This window comes from Symphalangus syndactylus, chromosome 19 (genome assembly GCF_028878055.3).
Source record: "Symphalangus syndactylus isolate Jambi chromosome 19, NHGRI_mSymSyn1-v2.1_pri, whole genome shotgun sequence".
NCBI lineage: Eukaryota > Metazoa > Chordata > Mammalia > Primates > Hylobatidae > Symphalangus > Symphalangus syndactylus.
This window is the reverse complement of record NC_072434.2, coordinates 46,175,688-46,187,541: the sequence shown is the minus strand read 5'-3', so window position 1 is coordinate 46,187,541 and position 11,854 is coordinate 46,175,688.

The following is an 11,854-nucleotide window of genomic DNA, read 5'->3' as shown; positions in this document are numbered from 1 at the left end:
TTTAGAATTTGGAAAGGGTCTTTTCCTTCATAAGAGAGGTGGTAGGTTAAGTTAGTAAAGACCCAGTTTTTTTGCAGGAACAGGAGTGGCAACGTAAGCACCGTCTGATAGAGAGATGCAAAGCCAACAGTCATTTGCCAGGGAAGGATGGGACTGGTTTAACAGAGAGTGGGTTAAGTTGAGAGTCTTGTAGAGGTAATGAGGAGCTGGTGGAAGGGGAGGGGCAACTATGTGGGGTATCCAAGGAGGCAGGAGGGACAGATAGGCAAAGAGTAAGTAGGAAGGTAAAGAGGGTGCCCTGAAAGATGAGATCATTTTATCCAGTCTGAGTTAGTGGTAGTAGTAAATTGCTGTCAGAAGGAAGGATGATAGAAAAAAGGTTGACGTGATTAGGATTTCATCCTGGCAGGAGCTACAGTATATAGTCCTACTGCAAACAGTATGGCTAGTATACTGGTTAATAATGTGAGGAAACAGTAAAAGGATTCCATTAAAGGGGAAATGAGAGGTGTTAAAGATTATGTAGGTTTTCACTTATCTTTTTTAAGTAGGAAGGAGCTTTTCCTCAGGATTGGCTGTAAGAGTCTTTTTAGTCTTGGATGTTTCCTTCCAAACTGGAAGACACAAGTCCTCCAATGGCTCACAGGTGTATCGAGGTTGGTCTGGTTGATCTTGGGACTCCCGAGCTGTTGGTCCTGCAGGTTCCAGGGGGTATCCAAAGTTTAACTCGGTGTGGTGAATCCAATATTCCACTCCTGCCACCTTAACTGCAGTGGGGGTAGAGAGGATTATCAAGTATGGTCCTTCCCCCAAAGAATCCATAGATGGGAAGATAGAGGGGAGGGATTTTACCAACACTAGATCTCCTGGTTGAAATAACTCCGTTTCCTGTTCTCTGTGACATCCTTCGCATAGAATTTAAGGTTTTGTTGATATTTTGCCAAAGAAGTTATATCTTTGACCAAGTTGGCCATTTCCTGATCAAGTATGAGCTCATTTGTGAGAAAAGGTCATCCATACAGCATTTCATACAGACTGAGCCCCATTTTGTGAGTAGAATTTTGGGTTCTCAACAAGGCCATGGGCAAGAGAGTAGGCCATGGGAGATAAGTTTCTTGAGTTAGTTTCCTTAGGTTCCTCTTGAGTGTTTCGTTTGCCTTCTTGACCTTCCCTGAGGATTGTTCTCAACAAGGCCATGGGCAAGAGAGTAGGCCATGGGAGATAAGTTTCTTGAGTTAGTTTCCTTAGGTGCCTCTTGAGTGTTTCATTTGCCTTCTTGACCTTCCCTGAGGATTGTGGCCTCCAAGTGCAGTGAAGGTGTTATTGTATCCCTAGCACCCTGGAAATTCCCTGAGCTACTGTGGCTTTAAAAGCTGGACCGTTGTTGCTTTGTAAGCTTTAGGGAAGTTCAAATCTAGAAATTATTTCATAAATTAGGACTCTAACCACTTCCTGAGTCTTCTCTGCCTTGCAGGGAGAGGCTTCTATCCAATTTGTTAAGGTATCAACACAGATCAACAAGTATTGAAATTCCCTTGACTTAGGCATACGGGTGAAGTCTAACTGCCAGTCCTCTCCGGGATAGTGCCCTATTCTTTGTTTCCCAGAGGGGCCTTGTGATGGACCAAGAGATTATTCCTTTGGCACATCTCACAGGCTTTGACTACTTGTTGGATGGTCTGGAGGAGATTTGGCCCTGTAAATAGGGATTTAGCCATTTGATGAATGTTCTCAATACCCATATGAAAAGTTTAGTGGAGGGGCTTAAGTATTTTCCACTGGCTGACTTCGGGTATGAGTACCTTTCCCTCTTCTGTCATTAACCACCCTGAGGGGAGAAAACTATGCCCCCATAAAAGTCCCCATTACATTTCAATCGGGGAATACTGGGGCTTAATCTCTTGGAGAGGGTTGTTCCATACCAAGTGTCCTTCCGTAGGTATTTCTAATGAGAAGTTCTGCCTGGTAGCAATTTTGGCCTCAGCGTCTGCCTGTTGGTTTCCTTCTGCCTTTTCTCCTTCACCTTTTTGATGGCTTTGGCAGTGTAAGACTGACACCTCCTTGGGTTTTTGCACTGCATGCAATAACTCCATGATTTCCTTGTGGTATTTAACAGGGGTTTCCCCAGAGGTTAGGAACTCCCCTTCTTTCCATATTGCAGTATGAGCATGTAGGATTAGAAAAGCATACTTGCTATCTGTATACACATTTATTCTTTTTCCCTTTCCCAGTTCTAAGGCTCAGGAATACCCCACTAGTTCTGCTAACTGGGCACTGGTCCCTGCAGGAAGAGGCTTACTTTCAAGTACTGTTACATCACTAACTGTGGAATAACCTGCCCTTCATATCCCATTCTCCACAAATGAACTTCCATCAGTATATAGGTTAAAGTCAGGATTAGCTAAGGGGACTTTTAAAAGATCCTCTCAGGTGGCATAAGTCTGGGCTACAATTTGTTGGCAGTCATGCTCGATTGGTTCCCCATCCTCTGGGGAAAAAGTGGCAGGGTTGAGGGCTTCACACATGTGTATTTGAAGCACTGGTCCCTCAAGGAGTAGTGCCTGGTATCTAAGCAGGCCATTGTCTGATAGCCATAAACTTCCTTTGGCACCCAGTATGCCATTTACATCATGAGTAATCCAGACAGTGAGATCCTTTCCTTGTATTATTTTGATAGCCTCTGATACTAAGATGGCCACCACTGCAACTACCCAAAAACAGTGAGGGCAGCCTTTTGCTACTACATCAATTTCCTTACTTAAGTATGCCACTAGTTGTGGGCTTGTCCCATGAGCCTGACTAAGGACTCCAAGAACTATTCCCATTCTCTCTGTGATGTATACAGAGAAGTTTTGTCCTGCGGGAAGGTTTAAGGCTCGAGCTTGTACTAGGACCTTCTTTAAGATTTTGAAGGCTGTTTCTGCCTCTGGTTCCCATTCTACTAGATGAATATTTGCTCTCTGGGTCTCCTTGATTAGAGTATAGAATGGCCTGACCATCTCACTGTATCCGGGGATCCATAGTCAGCAAAAGCCAGTGATTCCAAGGAACTGCTGAAAATGTTTTAATGTCTTAGGGCAAGGATAAGCCAGTATAGGCTGTATTCCTTCCTTGCTGAGGGCCCTGGCTCCTCTGGCTAAGATTATGCCGAGATATTTGACTTGTTGTAGGCAGAGCTGGGCCTTTGATTTAGACCTCTTGTACCCTTGATTAGCTAGAAAGTTCAAGAGATTTAGCATAGCCTGCTGGCATGAGGCTTCTGAACTGATAGCCAAAAGTAAATCATTCACATACTGAAGGATCAGAGTGCCTGGAGTTGAGAAGTGGCCTAGATCTTAGGCCAGTGCCTGACCAAACAGATGAGGGCTATCCCTAAACCCTTGAGGCGAGACTGTCCACGTAAGTTTGGACGTGTGGTCTGTGGGATCTTCAAAGGCAAAGAGAAACTGGGAGTCAGAGTGCAAGGGACTGCAGAAGACGGTATCCTTGAGGTCCAGAACAGTGAACCATTCTTCTTCCTCTGATATTTGAGAGAGCAGGGTATAGGGGATGGTTACAGCTGGATATAGAGGAATTACTGCCTCATTGATGAGTCTAAGATCTTGCACTAGTCTCCACTGACCATTCAGTTTTTGTACTCCTAGAATTGGGGTGTTGCAGTGATTGTTGTATTTTATTACTAAGACTTGAGCTTTTAAATGTCTAACAATATCCTGTAATCCTTTATAAGTTTCAGGCCTTAAGGGATATTGCCTTTGATAAGGAAAAGTGGTGGGGTCTTTTAGCCTGATTTGGACTGGGTGGGCATTTTTTGCCCTTCCAAATTGTCCTTTCAATGCCCAGATTTCAGGGTTGATTCCCTCCTTAAATAGGGGACAACAAATGGGTATCTTGTCCCCCATATTCATGCAGATAATAGCTCCAGCTTTGGCTAATATGTCCCTCCCTATTAAGGGTACGGGGCTTTCGGGCATAACAAGAAAGTCATGTGAAAAGAGCAAAGTCTCCCAATTACAACTGAGGAGGTGGGAGAAATACCTGGTTACAGGCTGTCCCAGGATTCCTCAGATGGTAATGGACCTTGAAGACAGTCATCCAGGGCAGGAGATTAACACTGAGAAGGCTGCACCAGAGTCCAGGAGGAAGTCAATTTCCTGGCCTTCAATGGTTAAACATACCCAGGGCTCAGTGAGTGTGATGACATGAGCTGGAGCTTGCCCTGGGCACCCTCACTCATATTGTTGGATCATCTGTTGGGGGCTTCTGGCCCAGAGAACCTTTGTCCTCTGCAGTGTGCCTTCCAGTGATTGCCTTGGCATAGTGGACATGGGTGAGGGGGCAGCTTGTTTCTCATTGGACAATCTTTTTTAAGGTATCCTTGCAAACCACACTGATAACAAGCCCTACCAAGTGATTGGCCTGCTCCATTTTCTGTCCTCTCTGAACCACCATGGTTTGTTTGTCCGAGGGTCATGACTAAGGCTGTGGCCTTTCTCTGATCTTGCTTTTCCTTTTTGGCCTGTTCCTCTTGGTCCCTATTATAGAACACCGAGGTTGCCAGGTTTAATAATGCCTCCAGATTTTGTTCAGGGTCAGGGCTCGCTTTTGGAGCTTTCTCCTGATATCTGTGGCTGATTGAGTAACAAACTTATCTTTGAGGATCAATTGACCCTCGACGGAGTCGGGTGACAGGGGAGTTTATTTTCTTAAGGCCTCCCATAGCCACTCAAGGAAGGCAGAAGGATTTTCTTCCTTTCCCTGAGTTATGGTGGACATCATTGAATAATTCATGGGTTTTCTCCTAATTCTCCTTAGTCTTTCTAGAACACAGGTCAACAGATGTTTGCCACTCCAGTCCCCATGATCTGAGTCTAGGTCCCAGCTGGGATCCATACTGGGGACGGCTTCTTGACCAGTAGGGAAATTGTCCCTTTCTTCAGCTGTTATTCTATCATTTACTTGACTAAGATACAAGGTATCTCCAAACTCTCGGGCTGGAGCTAAAGCCACATTCTTTTCATTAAAGGCCAGGGTTTGATCTAACAATAGCATGACATCTCTCCAAGTGAGGTCGAAGGTTTTCCCTAGACCCTTTAGGACATCTATATACCTATCAGGATCATCTGAAAATGTCCCCAGGTCTACCTTGATCTGCTTTAAATCAGAGAAGGAGAAGGGGACATGTACCTGGGTTGGGCCAAATACCCCTCCCCCCTACAGCTTGAAGGGCACATAACTGATAGCCCAGGGGGTTTTGTGGTCCCTTGGAGATTTCTTTGTGTGTTCCCTTCTGGGTATGGGAGGTTACAGGAAGCTTATCATTAATAGGATGGAGAGCTATAGGGAGGCAAGGATATGGAAGTAAGATGAGAGGTCCTCCTGTGGGATGTAAATTGCAAGCTTTGCATAGTTGTGGATTCTCCATCAATGAAAAGAAAGCTTGGACATAAGGTATTTCAATCCATTTGCCTTCCCTTTTACAGAAAAGGTCAAGCTGCAGGATAGTACTGTAATTTATACTTCCCTGAGGTGGCCATTTTTCCCCATCAGAGAATACTGGGGCCAGGCCATAGTGCAGAAAAAAACAAGCTGCTTATTTTTCAGGGTTTGTGGATCAAATTGATCCCAATGGCTCACTTCAAGGGTGAGCCTGTTGATGCCTGAGTGTTTCCTATCTGAAAGAAAAAACTGCCCATGGTTTTGGTTTGTTTGTTTTTTTATTTCCCCCTGCCCAAGAACCTGCAATTGTCCCTGGACCCTGCTGTTCAGAATAGTTGCACTCACCGAAGCAGCAGAGGAAACACTAGTTTTCCTCATAGACCACAAAGACGGCCAAGGAAGGTTGGATTTAGTGGCCCTTACCAACACATTCTCGAAAACCTGCACCCTTGCCTTTTTTCTTAGGCCACAAAGAGGACTGAGAAAAATTGAATTTAGTGGCCGTTACCGATGCATTCTCGAAAACCTGTTAGAGTCCTAACAATTCTCCTGTTAGTAATGGGACCTTACCCTTGTCCTATAAAGATGATATGCCTCAGAATGGAGTGGAGGGCCATACAGTGAGGGAGGGAAGGGATCTCTAGGATTGGAAGAGTGACACCTTTTGTCCTCACTTCTCATCATATGAATGGGAAGTTTATAATTTCTGAGGCTCCCCATATCCTAGCTTCAGGAATAGCCTTTGTTAGGCCTGCTAGTCTAAGGAGGGATCCTGAAATTCCAGATATCCTCCACCAATGGAACTTTGGGCAAAAATTATGTCTTTCAGATTGGTGAGCCTGGGTGCCTAAAGAAGGGAATAGAGTCCCAAAATTTATACTAGAAATCATTCTTATAGGAGAAACTAGAAGAGCACCAGGGACAGGGAGTGGTTTTTAGAAGTGGAACTAGCCTCAGAGAAGAGAGGTGGGAGGAATTTTGTCTGACAGGCATTAGGACCCAGGAGGCAAGAGTCAGAATAGATAGGATAGATGGGTGAGTCTCTCTTGGGCCATGGAACTTTGAGAGTTCTTCTCATGGCTGCAGGGTCAACTAACTTTTTTTTGGGACCCCAGAGCTGGATGGCTTTCCTCTCTATTGACCCTTGGCTCAGCCCAGAAGTGCAGGAAAAGCGGAAGCTGGTTCTAGGCAAACCAACACTTCCGACTCCAAAGAGTCAGGGGTTGCTAGACAGCCCTTTCCCAGAAAGCCTGACACCCGTGTCTTTAGTCTGGCAGCTGACAGGTGCCTAGTGTTTAGCCCTTGAATTCTAAAGAAAAATAGCCCTTGAATTCTAAAGAAGAATAGCAAGTGAAAGGATATCACCACATGGCAATATCCTGGACGAGTCCCCAAGATGACAATGCTGCCCTGGGGACTGACAGACAACTGGCAACCTGCTCAGGTTCCCTTCCACGCTGTGGAAACTTTGCTCTTTCACTCTTCACAATAAATCTTGCTGCTGCTCACTCTTTGGGCTTGTGCCATCTTTAAGAGCTGTAACACTTACCACAAAGATCTGTGGCTCCGTTCTTGAAGTTAGCAAGACCGTGAACCCACCGGAAAGAACCAACTCCAGACACAGCTGTACTAATTTACATTTCCACCAAGATTGTACAAGTGTTCTCTTTTCTCCACATCCTTGGTAACACTTATCTTTCATCTTCTTGATAAAAGTCATTCTAATTGGTGTAAGGCAATATCTCACTGTGGTTTTAATTTGAATTTCCCCAAATTATTAGTGATGCTGAGCATTTTTTCACAAACCTGCCAGCCATTTGTATATCTTCTTTTGAAAAGTGTCTGTTCAGGTCCTTTGCCCATTGTTAAATCAGGTTATTTTATTTCTTGCTATTGAGTTGGTTGAGTTCCTCACATATTTTCCATATTAACCCCTAATCAGATGTATGATTTGCAAATATTTTTCCCACTCTGTGGGCTGTCTCTTCACTTTTATTAATTGTTTCTTTTGCTGTGCAGAAGCTTGATGTAATCTCTTGTCTATCTTTTCTTTTGTTGCCTGTGCTTTTGGATCCATATCCAAAAATCATTACCCAGACCAATGTTGCAGAGCTTTTCCCATATGTTTTCTTCTAGTAGTTTTACAGTTTCAGGTCTCAAAGTGTGGATGTCAATGGATAAAGCTGTGCTTCACCAAGCGATCTCTTGTTCTTTGATCAGGAAGAGAGCAGTGTGATGATGCAGGCACCCCAGGGACTCCAATTTTAACAAAGGGGATTTCCAGTTTTGGGGTATAGTATTGGCTGAGATTCAGACTTCCCTGGTCTAGCATCATCAGTATGAGCTGAGGTATTTGTTTCCAGCAGTGGCAGTGGTGTGGACATCTCCTCCACAAGGGGATTTTGAGCATGAATCTTTGGCCCTCCTTGGAATTCCATGCACTTCCTAAGATCCTTATTAAATTTCTTTTCTGTTTAATCCAGTTAGGGTGAATTCTGTGTTTGCAACTAAGAACACAGGTGACATATGGATCATCTGAGCTGTGAAATGTTTTAGGTCAGTATCCTTGACCTATACAAGCCCCTCATCAGTAACCAACATATGTCTTTCACCTCCTTGGTTAGATAGATTCCTAGGTATTTTATTTTTTTAAGCTATTATAAAAGGGGTTGAGTTTTTTTTTTTTATTCTCAGCTTGGTTGCCATTGGTGTATAGTAGAGCTACTGATTTGTGTACATTAATTTTGTATTCTGAAACTTTGCTGAATTCATTAATCAGCTCTAGGAGCTGTTGGGAGGAGTCTTTAGAGTTTTCTAGGAATACGATCATATCATCAGCAAACAGCAACAGTTTAACTTCTTCTTTATCAATTCAGATGCGCTTATTTCTTTCTCTTGTCTTATTACTCTGGCTAGGACTTCCAGTACTATGTTGAATAGAAATGGTGAGAATGAGCATCTTTATTTGGTTCCAGTTCTCAGGGGAAATGGCTTCAACTTTTCCCCATTCAGTGTAATTTTGGCTGTGGGTTTGTCATAGATGGCTTTTATTACCTTAAGGTATGTACCTTTGATGTAGGTTTTGCTGAGGGTTTTAACCATAAGGGATATTAGATAATGTCAAATGCTTTTTCTGCATCTATTGAGATGATCGTGTAATTTTTGTTTTTAATTCTGTTTATGTGGTGTATCACATTTATTGACTTGCGTATGTTAAACCATCCCTGTATCCCTGGTATGAAACCCACTTGATCATGGTGGATTATCTTTCTGATATGCTGTTGGATTCAGTTAGCTAGTATTTTGTTAAGGATTTTTGCATCTATGTTCATCAGTGATATTGGTCTGTAGTTTTCTTTTTTGTCATGTTTTTTCTTGGTTTTGGTATTAAGGTGCTCCTGGCTTCATAGAATTATTTAGGAAGGATTCTTTCTCTGTCTTGTGGAATAGTGTCAATAAGATTGGTATCAATTGTTCTTTGGATGTCTGATAGAATTCAGCTGTGAATCTGCCTGGTCCTGAACTTTTTTTTTTGTTGGCAATTTTTTAAATTACCATTTCAATATTGCTGCTTGTTATTGGTCTGTTCAGAGTTTCTATTTCTTCCTGGTTTAATACAGGAGAGTTGTATATTTCCAGGAATTTATCCATCTCCTCTAGGTTTTCTAGTTTATGTGCATAAAGGTGTTCATAGTAGTCTTGAATGATCTTTTGTATTTCTGTGGCATCAGTTGTAATATCTCCTGTTTCATTTCTAATTAAACTTATTTGGATCTTCTCTCTTCTTTTCTTAGTTAATCTTGCTAATGGTCTACCAATTTTATTTATCTTTTCCAAGAAACAGATTTTTGTTTCATTTGCCTTTGTTATTTCTTTTGTTTCAATTTTATTTAATTCTGCTCTGATTTTTATTATTTATTTTCTTCTGCTAGGTTTGGGTTTGGTTTGTTCTTGCTTCTCTAGTTCCTTAAGGTATGACCTTAGATTGCCTATTTGTGCTCTTTCAGGCTTTCCTCTCAGCACCACCTTTGCTGTATCCCAGAGGTTTTGATAGGTTGTGCCATTATTATCATTCAGTTAAAAGAATTTGTTAATGTCCATCTTGATTTCATTGTTGACCCAATGATCATTCAAGAGCAGGTTATTTAATTTCCATGTATTTGCATGGTTTTGAAGTTTATTTTTGGAATTTATTTCCAACTGTATTCCACTGTGATCTGAGCAAGGACTTGATATAATTTCAATTTTCTTAAATGCATTGAGACTTGTTTTGTGGCCTATCATATGATCTATCTTGGAGAATGTTTCATTGCTGATGAATAGAATGTATATTCTGCAGTTGTTGGGTAGAATGTTCTGTATCTGTTAAGTCCTTTTGTTCTAGTGTATATTTAAATTCATTTTTTTGTTGACTTCTGTCTTGATTACCTGTCTAGTGTTGTCAGAGTATTAAAGTCCCCCACTATTATTGTGTTGCTGTCTTATTTCTTAAGTCTAGTGGTTTTATAAATGTGGCTGCTCCAGTATTAGGTGCATGTATATTTAGGATTGTGATATTTTCCTGTTGGACAAGTTCATTTATCATTATATAATGCCCTTCTTTGTTTTTTCTAACTGCTGTTGCTTTAAAGTTTGTTTTTTTTCTGATATAACAATAGCTATTCCTCCTCACTTTTGGTGTCCATTTGCATGGAATATCTTTTTCCCACCCTTTTCCTTAAGTTTATGTGAGTCCTTATGTGTTAGGTGAGTCTCATAGAGACAGCAGATACTTGGTTAGTGAATTCTTATCCATTCTGCCATTCTGTACCTTTTAAGTGCAGCATTTAGGCCACTTATATTCAATGTTAGTATTGAGATGTGAGGTACTATTCTATCATCATGCCATTTGTTGCCTGAATACCTTGGGTTTTTAAAAAATTTATTATGTTTTTGTTTTATAGGTCCTGTGAGATTTATGCTTTAAGGATTTTCTATTCTGGTGTGTTTTGAAGATCAGTTTCAAGATTTAGAGCTCCTTTTAGCAGTTGTGGTAGTGCTGGCTTGGTAGAGGCAAATTCTCTCAGCATTTGTTTGTCTGAAGAAGACTTTATCTTTCCTTCATTTTTGAAGCTTAATTATGCTGGATACAAAATTTTTGGCTGTCAATTATTTTGATTAAGGAGGCTAAAGATAGGACCCCAATCCCTCCTAGCTTGTAGAGTTATTGCTGAGAAGTCTTCTGTTAATCTCATAGGTTTTCCTTTATAGATTACCTGATGCTTTTGCCTCACAGCTCTTAAGATTCTTTACTTTGTCTTGACTTTACATAACCTGATGACTATGTGCCTAGGTAATGAACTTTTGTGATAAATTTCCCAAATGTCCTTTGAGCTTCTTGTATTTGGATGTCTAGATCTCTAGCAAGGCTGGAGAGCTTTCCCTTAATTATTATCTCAAATATATTTTCCAAACTTTTAGATTTCTCTTCTTCCTTGGAAACATCAATTATTCTTAGGTTTCATCATTTAACATAATCCCAAACTTCTTGGAGGCTTTGTTCATTTTCTTTTATTCTTTTTTCTTTGTCTTTGTTGGATTGAGTTAATTTGAAAGCCTTGTCTTCAAGCTCTGAATTTCTTTCTTCTACTTGTTTGATTCTATTGCTGAGACTTTCTAGTGTATTTTGCATTTCTCTAAGTGTGTCCTTCATTTCCAGAAGTTGTGATTGTTTTTTCATTATGGTATTTCACTGAAGATTTTTCCCTTCATGTATTGTATTATTATTATTTTTTATTTCCTTAACTGGGACTTCACATTTCTCTGGTGCCTCCTTGATTAGCTTAATAATTTACCTTTTGAATTCTTTTTTTGGCAATTCAGAGATTTCTTCTTGGTTTGGATCTATCGCTGGTGAGCTAGTGTGGTCTTTTGGGGGTGTTAATAAAACTTTTCTGTCATATTTCCAGAATTGTTTCTCTGTTTTTTTTTTTTTTTTTCTCATTTGGGTAGACTATGTCAGAGGGAAGAGCTGGGGCTCAAGGGTTGCTATTCAGATTCTTTTCATCCCACAGGGTGCTCCCTTGATGTGGTGCTCTCCCCCTTCCTTTAGGGATATAGCTCCCTGAGAGCTGAACTATAGTGATTGTTATTTCTCCTCTGGATCTAGCCACCCAGTGGAGCTACCAGCCTTCTGGCTCTTATGAGGGGCTGTCTGCACAGGGCCCTGTGAATCATCTTCAGGTCTCTCAGCCACGGATATCAGCATCTGTTCTCCTGGAGGTGGTAGGGGAGTAAAGTGGACTCTGTGAGTGTCCTTGGTTGTAGTTTTGTTTATTGAATTAGTTTTGTGTTGGTTGGGCTCCAGCCAGGAGGTGGTGCTTTCAAGAGAGCATCAGCTGCAATAGTATAGAAAGGATCAGGTGGTGGGTGGGAT